This window comes from Capricornis sumatraensis, chromosome 2 (genome assembly GCF_032405125.1).
Source record: "Capricornis sumatraensis isolate serow.1 chromosome 2, serow.2, whole genome shotgun sequence".
NCBI lineage: Eukaryota > Metazoa > Chordata > Mammalia > Artiodactyla > Bovidae > Capricornis > Capricornis sumatraensis.
Genome location: NC_091070.1, coordinates 217,531,606 through 217,546,206, shown reverse-complemented (window position 1 = coordinate 217,546,206; position 14,601 = coordinate 217,531,606). Strand labels below are relative to the sequence as shown.

The window sequence follows — 14,601 nt, the reverse complement described above, 5'->3', positions numbered from 1 at the left end:
CTTCCGAGGTGACATCAGCTCGTGGTCCAGGCCAGAAGCGACAGAGCAGGAGTCTGGTTTTCATTTACAGTTGTGGGGCAGGCCCGCTGGGGAGGGGGAGAGGAGGGGGCAGAGGAGGGAGGAGGAGGAGCTGGAGGGAGCCTTGACTGTATCCCTGGACCCCGTCCAGTTTGCAGCTCAGTCCTCCACCAAAGGCCGCTCAGTTCTCCCGCGCGCCAGCCTCCTGCAAAGACCCCGAGAGCAGCTTTCCGCCCGCCCAGGGTCCCCTCTCCCCGCCCGGGGTCCCCCCTCTCCTGCAGAAGGGAAAGGAGACGCAGCCCGTGGGGGAAAACCATGCGTCAGAATCGCACATAATTGAATATCGAAGCCCAGGGACGCAGGCTTCTCCAGGTTTGCTCAGGGTAAGTGCCCCTTCGCCCCTGTTCCCCCAGTTTCGGGTTTGTGGCCAGAGGGAAGGGCTTCAAACCCCGCTGACCGCGTCTCGATGGCTCTCAGGTTCGTGCCCTGAGAGTCCCTTTTCAGTAGGAGCTGCGGTCTCTGGAAGCTCCAGCTGATTTTTTCTTTCTCCGTGTGTGCCACCTGGGTCTCCCCTGGTGGGGCTGAGGGCGGGAGCTCCCGAGTCCTGCAGTGCGGTCTGTCCTGTCCATCCTTCCCTGCTTTTTGGGCTCACGGTTTATTTTATTTGACGTTGCCTCCTCCTTCGAAAGCTCAGCTGGAATCTGAGAATCGGCTTTGTTTGCAGAAGTGCAGAAGTGCAGGGATCCCAGAGCCACTTTGGAGAGACTCTCTCCGAGGTGGCCGGTGTGGGGGGGCTGGCTGAGCACCTCTGTCGCCCACCGGGAGACGGGGGTGACTTTGCTGTCCGGGCAAGGGGCAGGTGGAGGCTCCTCAGCTCTCACCATCAGGGCTCCATCTTTTCAGGAATCTGAAGTCACTGCTGGTGCCTTGGTCCCCTCTGGGGTTGCCTAAAGGAGCTGCCAGGGTCAGAGGAGGAGAAGGAATTTGGTGTTTGGGCAGCAGGCCTGGTGTATAAGGCAGGGCCCCTGGGGCCACGAGTGGGCCTGCATTGCCCAGATGTGTGGCGCGTGCCAAGCCTGGAGTCCCTGGGGCTTGTTCCCTGGCTGGGAGGGTGGGGCCCCGGTCCTCTCGCCCAGGATGGAAAGTGTTCCCTGATAGTCACGAGTCTGCTCTGGGGACCTGTGTCAGGGGCTACTGTGTGCGGTGGGCTCCCTGGGAGGGCCCAGCGGAGCCCTGGGGGCTGTAAACAGAGATTGGCATTTCACAGCCAGCCCAAGGAGTGAGTTGAGAGGCTGGTCTGGACCCCAAGAACAAACTGCCCTAGACGCAGGGGAGTGTCCTCCACCCAGTGGGGACTCGGAGGAGCTGGCCCTTGCCAGCCGCTTCTCTTGCTGAACAGTTAACTCTGCACGAGAACCACTGGGTCCCATAGCTACAAGGGTGCTCGGACCCCAAAGGGAGAGACAGTTCTCACTCAGGGATCCCCCATCTCTGTGACTTCAAAAAACTGAACAGAAATGACTTTAAAATCAGGTTGTGGGTTTTTTTTTTTTTTGGTTCCTAAGCAAAATGTTATTGAAAACCAGCTGGTTGTTGGATGCTATTGGAACTCCTGAGCTCTTTGGCTGGGCTAAAGAGAAAGGAAGAGACTCTTGGTGGGAGCGCTGAGGTGCAGCTCCCTGGCTTTAAAGATGCTCCTGGGCTCTGAGACGCTCAGTTACTTGCAGAAGCCGTGGCACCAGTAGGCGGCTCAGAAAGCAATCCAGTCTTTACCATTTCAGGGAGGCAGACGGCCCAACCGTGGAGGCCCCCGAACTAGCTTGCATCGCGATTTGAAATGTGCCATTTGATTCTGTTCTCCCAGGAGAGAATGCCCTCCTGTCATATTCTATGAAAAGTGACGGGGGAACTGGTGTATGCTCCCCAGGGTTCTCCCAGCTAACAGGGAGAGGAGTGCCAGGCGAGAGAGCTGGTCCCCAGAAAAGACCTGGGTTTGCAACCAGAGCAGCTGAGCTGGCTTCCCGCATTCAGGCCACCTCTGGGGATGGGGCCCAGAGGGATGGGACCTGCATTCTGCCCCATTCCTGCATGGACTTTGCTGAGGGTGAAGGCAGAGGGGTGGGAAGGTGAGGGGTGTTTGTAGGAATTCAAGATCTAGGAATGATCACATGGTCTCGAGCTCTTCTTTGTTGAGGCAAAGGTTTTCCATTACCAGAAGGTGTATTATTATTATTATTTTTCTTTCTCCACTCAGGGCAGTGAGAAAATCATTAAGAAGATCCTGGGTGGAGAGGAGGCTTGGGGAAGAGTCTCATCACAGGGTGGTGAGGGTGGCTCTTCTTTTTCCAGTGGGGGAAATGGAGGGTGTGGCCACCCCCACCTTCCTGGGAGGTGGCTGGGGAAGCCTCTAGAATGTTAGCCCTTGGCCCCCGGCTCTTCCAGCACTTGGGAGGGTGTGTGCCCCACCCCACCATGCTTGTGCCCTTAGTGGGTGAGATATATGGTGAATATCCAAACTGGGGGTCTTAAGGATGCTTTTGATGCCAGATAAGCATCTTTCTGAATAGGAATTGTTCTTATTTCTGCACCTCCCTTCGTTTTCAAAGTGTTGAGGATTCACTGCTTCTCATTCGCTCATCGTAAGTGCCATCTGTGATTTTGTACCTTAGAACCTAATACATCACTGATGATAAAGTAGAAAGAAACTCCTCTATTCAACGGACAATTGATGGTGGGTTTGTGGCTCCAAGGAGGCTCCCCATCTGACTTTGATTTTAAAGCCAGCTTGAAATCAGACCTCCTGCCTTTTGAAAGTTAGCAGAGTTTCGCCCGGGAGGCTTCATCCATGCCCTCGCTCAACTGGTTAAAGTGATCTTTGTCATTATCCAGTTTTATGTGAAATTCTACATTTAGGATTTAAAATCCACTGGGAGGTCCTGAATTCGCAGGAGGCTGTCTTGCCCACATGCTAATCACTTTAGGCAAATGTTTCACTTGAAAAGTAGTGTCAGTTTCCTTTTTGGAAGAACCCAGGGATCGGTTATCTCTTGGGGAAGAATCTTGGGCGGGTTCCCATCTGAAGGGGACTTTCTGTCCCAGCAGCCTTTCCACCAAAACCTACAGGAGCGAAATTTTCACGGTGTCTTTGCTGTGGACAGCAGGCTGTAACACCACACCACTGCTATGTAAATAGCTGAAGACCCGAGGAGCTGGCATTTAAAAAAATCCCATTAGCAGCTCTCACTAAGGAAAGGAACGCTCAAAAATGATGCAGGTTTTCAAGCAGGGAAGCTTAAAAATGTTCCTGCTTCTTCAGACAGTCTTGGGCTGTCTTCATCCACTTTTCTAGATATGGATTCTCTCTTTCCAAACATCAGGGAGATGATCCTACCCTTTTAAGAAAAAAACCACTGTTTGTCCCCTCTGAACCAGGGGTGATGACCATCTGAAATTCAGGGAGCACCCGCCGCACCCCGATTTGCAAAGAGGAGTTCTTCTGGGGAATTCATTAATTTTTGAGAATGTAATTTGAATACCTTCTGGCCTCATTGGTCTGTTTCGGGAAGGACGGGAAAAGGTGAATTAAGTGTCTTCCTCCTGGGACAGCTTTTCCTGAACGTGCATTCTGCTTTCTGTCCTCTAGAGGGCGACGCATCCCTCTGAGCCCTGCGCGGTGCAGGGAGTCTGGGGGCTCACAGGCAATCTGTTGAGTTACGTCTCAGCAGAGCTCGTTGGGTCACGTTGGGACCCACCTAGAGACTGCTTCAATACCTAGTTTTTAAAAAAAATGTGACTAATATCTGAAGTAAATGTACCGTTAGGATTTCACTATTTTCTTTTGAGGTGAACGGCTGCTTGCGGTGAAGCAGGCTGTATTCTAAAGTACCTTCATGCAAGGGCGTTAACCAAGTAAGAACTTTTAGAGGAAGCATGTTACTGGTATCTACTGAGAAAGAGTTTAAATGAACACGACGCTTTTTCAGAACCCAGTCTGCTGTATCCGGGTAGGATTTCTGAATTTTAGAAATAGAAGGGATGTTAAGACGGGACTAACCCAGTAACTCCCAAACTTTGGCCCATGTGTCTCCTATTCCTTTAAGCTTAATAAACCTCATTGTGCTCCAGGGCGGGGAACTCTGGGGTGGGAGGAGGGGACAAAAATGACTAAGACTCCGGCCCTGCCCTCGCCTTAGGGCAAATTATTGACTTTGGCAGGCTATTGACTTCCGTTTGGCTACTTGAAATATCCCCAAATTACTACCTTGGTGGATGTTCTGCCCACACCCTTGACACCTCAGATGAAGAAATGGAACCCAGAGGGGTGAACTGCTTGTCTGAGGTCCCCAGAGTATTAGTTGCTCAGTCGTGTTCGACTCTTTGCGACCCCATGGGTTGCAGCCCGCCAGGCTCCTCTGTCTGTGGGATTCTCCAGGCCAGGATACTGAAGTGGGTTGCCATTCACTTCTCTAGGGCATCTTCCCGATCTGGGTCCCAAAGCAGAATCGGCATCTCCTGGACATGCCAGTGTGCTCTCACAGGTGGGTGTTGAGGACCAGGGTTATAACACGAGAACACATCTTCAGGAGTACATTTTGGAGCATCACGAGAAGAAAGGTGCTTTTTCTGGCCATCGACCAGTCTTTTATAGAGTATCATATTTTATTTAGCAGAGAGGTAATTGTTGCTTCAAAAAAAAAAAATCTGGAAAGAAAAGAAAAAAGCAGAAAAATAGGACAAGTATGAAAAGTTCTGCCAAGCCCTCTCCCGAAGGCTGTTAGTCTTTCGTTGGGGCCTGGCTGCATTTCACATAGTGTGATCCTGGTGTTCTCCTGAATTTTAAGATGTTTCATGAAGTACAGAGAAACATCTGCAAGGTAGGTGTGGCTAGGGGAAGGTCTGAAAGAAGTGCTTCTGTCCAGCCCCCCTGGTTCAGCCCATACCTTCGGTTTTCACGGACCCTGGGCATTGAGCATTGGCCACTGGAAGGGAGAGCTTGTGAACTGATTTAATTTCAAATGCAGAACTGAACAGCAGCTGGAGATGACTCAGGTCTCAAGAGAAGCCATTCCAGGAAACGGGCTTTCTCTTCTGCAATCCTCATCAGTTGATTCAGCAGCCCAGAGCCAGCTCAGCTAAGCCCAGAGACACCCCCCCCCAACCAGCACTTGGTGGGCTCTCTGTTTCTCATGGGCGCAGAAGGAAACCCACCAGCAGTCAGAGCCTAGGGCGACAGATGGAAAAGCAGCCGCAGGACCACTGCTGGTTAGAGCATCGGGAGTCAGCCTCATTCTACACGTAAAGCTGGGGCGGCTGGGAGAGATGGACTGACCTTTACTGACTGAGACGGGAATGCAGTAGATTTTTTTCCAAGCTATTATACTAAATCCATGGTGATATTTTATCAGCTACTTAAATTTAATTAAAATGAACTATTTAAAATAATTATCTGGACTTGAACATGAATCAAATTAGAAAGCAAACAAAAATGGTTAAGATTCCCTTACCATCTGAGGACATTTTAGCCGCTTTGTTTGAACAGTCCTACAGTGGAACCCCATGGTTTGGAGAGGCCAGTGGCCCCTAGTTCCTGGCTGGGGCAGGCAGGGAGGACATACTGGCATCTGCCCTGGAGCCGACAGCACCGTGTGTCACGTGGCAGGGATGGAACGGGACGTTCCTGCAATTCCTTTTGAAGCATCTTCTAAGGCATTCTCTTCCCTTACATTAAATCTGAACTAGTCTCTGCCTAATGCTTGTCACTAGCAAGAAAAACCTCACATTTAAAAGGGTAGAAAATTATTTACATGTGCATCGTGCTATCTAGTTTTTCCAACCACAGCAAACGTGGAACTTTCTGCTTCGTGTTTATGATCTTGGACCCTAGCAATATGTCTTTAAATAAATTTCCGAATATCTGGGTGGTTAATCTGGAGGTTCTTCAAGGTGCCTTTACGGGGAAAAGGAAGGTGGCCCCAGACGGTGCTTGGCAGAGCCTCATGGGCCCTCATTCTGGAATGAGGTTACCTGTGAGGGCACAGTCCCATCTTTCCTTTCTGGATTGCTCTATTCCAGTGTACGAGCTGCTGAACAGACTTTTTTTTTCTTTTTTTCTAACAGGCACTTAAAAATTGAAGTATACTGTTGATTTACATGTTGTGTTTCAGGTATACAGCAAAGTGATTCAGTTATACATGCATGTTCTTTTTCAGATTCTTTTCCATTATGTTACTACAAAATATTGAGTACAGTTCCCTGTGCATGCATGCGCAGACAGTCCTGTCTGACTCTTAGAGCAACCCGGTAGACTGTGGCCCACCTGGCTCCCCTGTCCAAAGGATCTTCCAGGCAGGAATACTGGAGTGGGTTTCCATTTCCTACTAAAATAGTTCCCCGTGCTATGCAGTGAGTCCTTCCTGGGTATCTATGTTATATGCAGTGGTGTGTATCTGTTCATCTTAAAGCTCCTAATTTACGCTTCTCTCCCTTGGTAACCATGTTTGTTTTCTATGTCTGTGAGCCTGTTTCTGTTTTGTAAATAAGTCCATTTGTATCATTTTTTAAGATTCCACATGTAAGTGATATCATGTTATTCCTCTTTCTCTGCCTGACTTACTTCACTTAATATGATAATCTGCAGGTCTGCAGATGACACGATTTCATTCTCTTTTATGACCAAGTAATATTCCACTGGGCATATATACCACATCTTTATCCATTTATCTGTCGATGGACACTAAAAGTCTACAGATAATAAACGCTGGAGAGGGTGTGGAGAAAGGGGAAGCCTCCTACACTGTTGGGAATATAAATTGGTGCAGCCACTATGGAGAACAGCATGGAATTTCCTTAAAAAACTAAAAATAGGTCGACTGTATGATCCAGCAATTCCATTCCTGGTGTATATCTGGAAAAGACAAAAACTCTAAATTGAAAAGATACATGTACCCCAGTGTTCATAGCAGCACTGTTTACAGTGGCTAAGACATGAACAGACATTGTTTTACATGACATTACCAGGAAGATCCAGAGGTCTTGAATCTGATACTCAGTGTCTGACAAGGACACCAGTAAGTGGCAGTGAGCCCAGGCTGACACTTAAGATCAGAAGAATTAAGTTTTGCTGTCATAGGACACACCTTCAGAGCCTGGGAGATGATTGCTTACAGATGTGAATGTGTGGCTAATATTTTCTTCTGTAGCATAATTTCATGGAATGGAAATGTGAGATTCAAATTGTAAAATAAATGGTACAAAAGAAGCTTCTGATGCATTTCTTTGGAGGGGGTCTTCTTACAGTTGTTCCAAATTGCTTGCTTTCGAAGTTTCCCCCAAAGCTCTTTCAGTAGCAGTAATACGTTAAATTCCCATGTCCTCCCTCCCTAACTGAAGGATCTAATAAACCCTCTTTTAGCTTCCTCTCTGGGACAAGAATTTTCCCCAAGATTCAGAAAATAAAGAGAAGAAGAAAGAGGAGAAGGACAAGAGAAAGAGAGAGAGAATAGGGTGCTGCAAGCTGGAAGCCCCTGGGGTTGAGAGAAATGTGACTTTTCATCTCACAGCAGATGGCAGGGCTCTCTGGCTGCGGTCTTCCACTATTTCTGCAGCTCCCACATAAAACAGGACAGTCAGGAGTTAACAGAGTGCTAGAACTTGATAGGAGGACCAGCCTGGTTTTAAAAAGCAGTGCTTGGAGAAGGCTAAATAAATGACTTCAAAATGGGAGCTCTGGATACATTTAAGTCTTTGTTGGAAAATGATTTCCTTGTGTGCATGTGTGTCTCTTTCTTAAAAAAGATTTCCAGACATGGAAAATGAAAAAGCTTTTGAGTAGACTTAATGAAAATTAATCTCATGAAATTGCAGAATAGCTTGGGAATGTCACTGGACTCTGAATGCAATTTTGAGTTGAAGGGCCATGGAGAGTAATCTTCATAATGAGAGGTGTCTTTTTAAGTTTCAAGTGGACAGCTATGAAAAGGAAAAAGGCATCTCAAATTCTTTTTAGAATGAGACCAGTTTAAAAAAAAAAAAAAAAGACTTACTAATGCTCAATAGAAAGATAAGAATTGAATGAAGTCCTATGACTGGATCATAGGACTGGATCATAGGACTGGATCATAGGACTGGATCTATGACACAAAGCTGCATAACACCCCATCCAACCCAAGGGTCTTAGGCAGCCAATTCTGACTTTTTTCATATTTGAAAGGACAGCAGCAGACAAATGAATTCTGTTGATACAGAATCTGTGGTTTGTCACCACCAAAGAAATTAAGTCTGTTCCCACCCCCGCACCCCCCACCCCCGCCAAAGAAAAGACATGGGGAGTTTCCTTGAGACTGGGGCCAAGTCTGGCACAGCCTCTTAGCATTTCCTGCCTTTGGGCTTTGGAAACGCAAACTTTCCTTAGGTTTCTGGTTCAATCTTGTTTTTAAATGGCAGTGGACAAAACACTTAGTCTCACCTGGGTTCAGTTTCCCAGCTATAAAATGAAGGAAAACACAGCCATGGGGCTGTGGGTGGAGGGCATGGGATCCCACCGCTGAGACAGGGGCTTAGCAAATATGACTTGTGCCCTCTTGTCTCTGTTTCTTGGGCGTGGGAGGGAGAGTTAGAGGAGGACAATGAAGGGCAGGGAGTGGCTGCCTTGTTCCTCCTTATCAAACCGGACAAGCTGGGTGCTCATTTGGGGAGATGATGTTTGACATCTTTTAATAATCTAAATGAAAGAAAAAAGTCTCCAAGATTGGTTGCCAAGAACTTCAGTTGTAAAAAGTGGGATGCCAAGACATGATAAACAATAGGAGAGATTTAGCTGCAAACAAAACCATGCACAGATCTTCAGCAGCTGGGCTGGGCATGCTTGAGCCACATGACCGGCTCCCAAGCACTGCAGCAGGATGACTGTGGGGGAGCTGAAGGCATTCTTCCCACCTGGGAATTCAGCTCAGCCCAACATGTGAGCTCATCAATCATCCGTGGAGCCTGGAATCCTCACCGTCCGGCATTCAGGTCTTCTGTCTTGCTGCCAGAGCTGGGAGAGCCTCTCCCCCCTGCCCTCTCCTTGCCTCCCCCTCCTGTCTTCGCCTCTCTTTCCCTTTCTTCAACATCTGGGTAGATGTTAGGGGAGGCAATCGCACCACACCGTATATACTTTTCATTTCTTTGTGTCCCAATGAGAAGCACTTCATTTAGAAGTCTCCTCTACGAGAGATTAAGATCTCTGAAACAAAAATCTTTACATATATTTTTCAATCAATTTAAAGCGCATTTTCCCTAGAGAATAAGTAGTAATTAATGCCTCAGAAGATTCCCTGGTGGCTCAGTGGTAATAATCTGCCTGCCAGTGCAGGAGACGTGGGTTCAATCCCTGGGAAGATTCCCTGGGGAAGAAAATGGCAACCCACTCCGGCATTCTTGCTGGGATAATCCCGTGGGCAGAGGAGCCTTGCAGGCTACATACAGTCCAAGGGGTCTCAGAGAGTTGCACATGACTTAGCAACTAAACAACAAATCAGACTGGACAATTATTTTAGAATTTGTCAATAGAGCCCCACCCAGTGTTTAAGATATGGCAGAATACACGGGTTCCATGACGTTGGATCTGATCCTGCTGTAAGATATAGGTCTATGGAATTCTCCAGGCCAGAATACCAGAGTGGGTGGCCTTTCCCTTCTCCAGGGGACCTCCCCAACCCAGGGATCAAACCCAGGTCTCCTGTATTGCAGATGGATTCTTTACCAGCTGAGCCACAAGGGGAGCCCAAGATATAGGTAGGGATGCTAAAAACAAGCAAAACCAGCAAAAACCACTCAACGCCCAATTCACCCATGCTCTCTGTCAAGACCGTCTACAGAGTTGCCTGAAGCTGGCCCCATGCCACACGCAGTGGCTGAACAGGTCTCGTCTCATACCCTATTTTTTCTTCGTGGATTACATTGTCCCGTGCTTTGCAATGAGGTCCTATACTATTTTCATGCCCTCATTCCAAAACTACTACTTAAAATCCTGCATCTTGAACCGGACCTCCCAGAAGAGGTGCATCAGATCTTTTTCTTGAAGCAGTAGTGCTTAAACTTCAGGGGGCAGTTAGAAGAGATGTGGCTAGAATCACAGGTGAACATGGACCCCGTCCCCAGAGACCCCCATAGACACAGGTATGTTGTATACATTTGTGGGAGGTTGACAAATCCTTTGAAATCTGTGGATCCATATTAAAAAGAAAAGATTCTTGACCTATTAGAATATTACAAGTTGTCTTCAAAAGCACAGGCTATATTTCTAGAAAGAATCCAGTAAAATGTAAATAATGTAGGTGGACAATTTTCCCATAAAAGAGTTTTCTAGTAGGATGATTATTACTGATAAAGAAACCTGCTGTTCACTTTTAAGGGAAGGAATCAGGAGTAGCATATGTACGATGTACTTTTACACTGCTCTAAAGTGTATATCCTCAACTGAGAAAACCTACAAAGACTACAATACTGTATGTGCTTTTTTTTTTTTTTTCTAAAGATAAACTCAGGAATAGGTTGAGCAGAATTTGAGAAAGAAAGGTATGGCTGGATGGAAAGGTCTGGAAGATTCCCAGGGTAGAGAACACTGGGGCAGTGCTGGGACAGAGGCTTGGTGGGTCATCCATAGTGAAGAAAGCAGCCAGCCATGCGTGGGTTTCTACATGTGCCTGTGGGGATTGCCCTGAGCACCGAGCAGGACTTGATTACAGTTTGGGGACCCTGTGGAACAAAAGCTCTGGATGCTGGGGAAATCCCTTCCTATATCATACAGATCCCTGTCTAACACGTGTCAACTATTTCAAGCCAAGAGGACTGGGCTGTGTTGCTGGAATGTTACCACTGGCTGTCACTTCACTGTGGAAAGAAATATGTTCTCTTGATGACTGGCCTTTTGATCATCTTCAGAACAACCTTTTCTTCTCACTGTTAATACATTTCCAAAAAAACAGTTGTATTGACGGGAGGTTTTGTATTAGCCACTAGTGGTGTGTCTTCAAGCTCCTGGAATCTGAATCACAGGGTAAAGGTGTCTTATCACAGGTGATACTTTTGGTCAACTTCCCCGGGACATCCAAAGCAACTGCAGGACTTGGAATCCATGCTCTTGTTTACAGTTTTGTCTTTTTCCATTCCACCAGTTTGGCAGGCTGGACTGGCCCGGGGCCCACACTCGGCTCTTGCTATTCCTCACAGCTGGCCCCCAGCTCTTCCCTCTGGGCCTGACCTCAGACAGGAAAAACCACGAGGCTGAGCCCACTTCATCCACAACCTTGGGTGACCGCCTCAGCAAGGGGCTCTTTGCTCTCCTTCGCCCTCTGTGCTGTCTTGCTACGAGGTGCATCTAGACACCAGTGCCCTGCCAAGGCCACGTCTCTACCAGACAGACTTGCCTCTGCTGTCATTAGTTCCACTGCTCTAGAATGAAACAGGAGAACCTGAGACCATCCTTAACATGCCTTCATCAGCAGTAAGGGACAATGGGATTCCTGAATTACGTCTACAATGGACAACCACGAACGGAACCACCCAGCCCATGGCATGTCCATGGCAAGAGGAAAGTCAAGGTAGGAAGATCAAGCAGGTGCAGAAGCCTAGGCCTTAGGTGGAGCGGATTTCACAGCTCTGATGACACTATTAACAGTTGGGACAGAAATAACTTTTGTTCCAGGTCTCAGTGTTTGTATCAGATTCTTTTTCACTTTTCTGAGATTCAAGTCCTCTTCCCCAAACCTTAACATTTTGCTGGCAAACACTGTTTTTTCTTCCTTTCTGGTTGTTTTCTAGTGCCAAGGAAATGTTACGTTATTTAATTATAGGGGCACATACATATGCTTTAAAAAGATGTGTAGTTGTATTGTTTTCTTATTTTAGAGAAGACTTAGGTCTTAAAGATTGGTGGTGGTGGTTTGGTTGCTAAGTTGTGTCTGACTCTTGTGATCCCGTGGACTGTAGCCCACCAGATTCCTCTGTCCGTGGGATTTCCCAGGTAAGAATCCTGGAGTGGGCTGCCATTTCCTTCTCTAGGGGATCCTCCCAGTCCAGGGACTGCACTCCCACCTCCTGCATTGGCAGGTGCACTGTCTATCACTGAACCACCAGGGAGGCCCATCTTAAAGACTGTCATGTCTCAAAAAGGAGATGCCACATTTTTACCATTCCTGTTAAATTGACGGCTACATTACAGGTGTACAATTCTGTTCAGTCACTCAGTCCTGTCCAACTCTTTGTGACCCCATGGACTGCAGCATGCCAGGCTTCCCTGTCCGTCACCAACTCCCGGAGTTTACTCAAACTCATGTCCATCGAGTCGGTGATGCCATCCAACCATCTCATCCTCTGTCGTCCCCTCCTCCTCCCGTCTTCAATCTTTTCCAGCATCAGGGTCTTTTCAAATGAATTGGTTCTTTGCATCAGGTGGCCAAAGTATTGGAGTCTCAGTTTCAGCATCAGTTCTTCCAATGAATATTCAGGACTGATCTCCTTTAGGATTGACTGGTTGGATCTCCTTGCAGTCCAAGGGACTCTCAAGAGTCTTCTCCAACACCACAGTTCAAAAGCATCAATTCTTCGGCACTCAGCCTTCTTTATGGTCCAACTCTCACATCCATACATGACTACTGGAAAAACCATACCTTTGACTAGACAGACCTTTGTTGGCAAAGTAATGTCTTTGCTTTTTAATATGTTGTCGAAGTTGGTCATAGCTTTTCTTCCAAGGAGCAAGTGTCTTTAAATTTCATGGCTGAAGTCACCATCTGCAGTGATTTTGGATTCCCCCAAATAAAGTCTCTCACTGCTTCCATTATTTCCCCATCTATTTGCCATGAAATGATGGGACCGGATACCATGATCTTAGTTTTCTGAATGTTGAGTTTTAAGCCAGCTTTTTCACTCTCCTCTTTCACTTTCATAAGGAGGCTCTTTAGTTCCTCTTCACTTTCTGCCATAAGGGTGGTGTCATCTGCATATGTTTATTGCAGCCCAGCGTTTCTCATGATGTACTCTGCATATAAGTTAAATAAGCAGGGTGACAATATACAGCCTTGACGTACTCCTTTCCCTATTTGGAACCAGTCTGTTGTTCCATGTCCAGTTCTGTTGCTTCTTGACCTGCATACAGATTTCTCAGGATACAGGTCAGGTGGTCTGGTATTCCCATCTCTAAGAATTTTCCAAAGTTTGTTGTAATCCACACACAGGCTTTGGCGTAGTCGATAAAGCAGATGTTTTTCTGGAACTCTCTTGCTTTTTCGATGATCTAACAGATGTTGGCAATTTGATCTCTGGTTCCTCTGCCTTTTCTAAATCCAGCTTGAACATCTGGAAGTTCATGGTTCACTTACTGTTGAAGCCTGTCTTGGAGAATTTTGAGCATTACTTTGCTAGCATGTGGGATAAGGGCAATTGTGTGGCAGTTTGAATAGTCTTTGGCATTGCCTTTCTTTGGGATTGGAATGAAAACTGACCTTTTCCAGTCCTATGGCCACTGCTGAGTTTTCCAAATTTGCTGGCATATTGAGTGCAGCACAATCCTCTTTTTCACAGCATCCTCTTTTAGGATTTGAAATAGTTCACCTGGAATTCCATCACCTCCACTAACTTTGTTTACAGTGATGCTTCCTAAGGCCCACTTGACTTCTCATTCCAGGATGTTTGGCTCTAGGTGAGTGATCACATCATCATGATTATCTGGGTCACGAAGATCTTTTTTGTATAGTTCTTCTGTGTATTCTTGCCACCTCTTCTTAATATCTTCTGCTTTTGTTAGGTCCATACCATTTCTGCCCTTTATTGAGCCCATCTTTGCATGCAGTGTTCCCTTGGTATCTCTAATTTTCTTGAAGAGATCTTTAGTCTTTCCCATTCTGTTATTTTCCTGTATTTCTTTGCACTGATCACTGAGGAAGGCTTTCTTATCTCTCCTTGCTATTCTTTGGAACTCAGCATTCAAATGTGTGTATCTTTCCTTTTCTCTTTTGCCTTTAGCTTCTCTTCTTTTCTCAAACTATTTGTAAGGCCTCCTCAGACAATCAACCATTTTGCCTTTTTGCATTTCTGTTCTTGGGGATGGTCTTGATCACCGCCTCCTGTACAATGTCATGAACTTCCATCCATAGTTCTTCAGGCACTCTTTCTATCAATCTAATCCCTTGAATCTGTTTGTCACTTCCACTGTTAAATCATAAGGGGTTTGATTTAGGTCATACCTGAATAGTCTAGTGGTTTTCCCTACTTTCTTCAATTTAAGTCTGAATTTGGCATTAAGGCGTTCATGATCTGAGCCACAGTCAGCTCCCAGTCTTGTTTTTTCTGACTGTATAGAGCTTCTTCATCTTCTCCTACAAAGAATATAATCAGCCTGATTTCACTATTGGCCATCTGGTGATGTCCATGTGTAGAGTCTTCTCTTGTGTTGTTGGAAGAGGTTGTTTGCTATGACCAGTGCGTTCTCTTGGCAAAACTCTGTTAGGTGTACAGAATTACCCATAGTTTTTAAAAACCACAGGTAACTTCTTTTTTTTTTTTAGGAATTGTAGTAAAACACTCATGATGTGAATTTTGCAA

At 46.5% G+C, this 14,601-nt stretch overlaps 1 protein-coding gene across 1 annotated transcript in view; it reads left to right on the top strand.

Moving 5' to 3' along the window:
- The first annotated feature begins 302 nt into the window (after positions 1-302).
- The window catches only part of COL6A3 (collagen type VI alpha 3 chain), a 93,123-nt gene continuing 78,824 nt past the window's right edge, over positions 303-14,601 (top strand). Inside the window, exon 1 of the mRNA XM_068965725.1 lies at positions 303-401. The gene's annotated coding sequence lies outside the window, so the exon portion shown is untranslated. The remainder of the gene's footprint in view (positions 402-14,601) is intronic.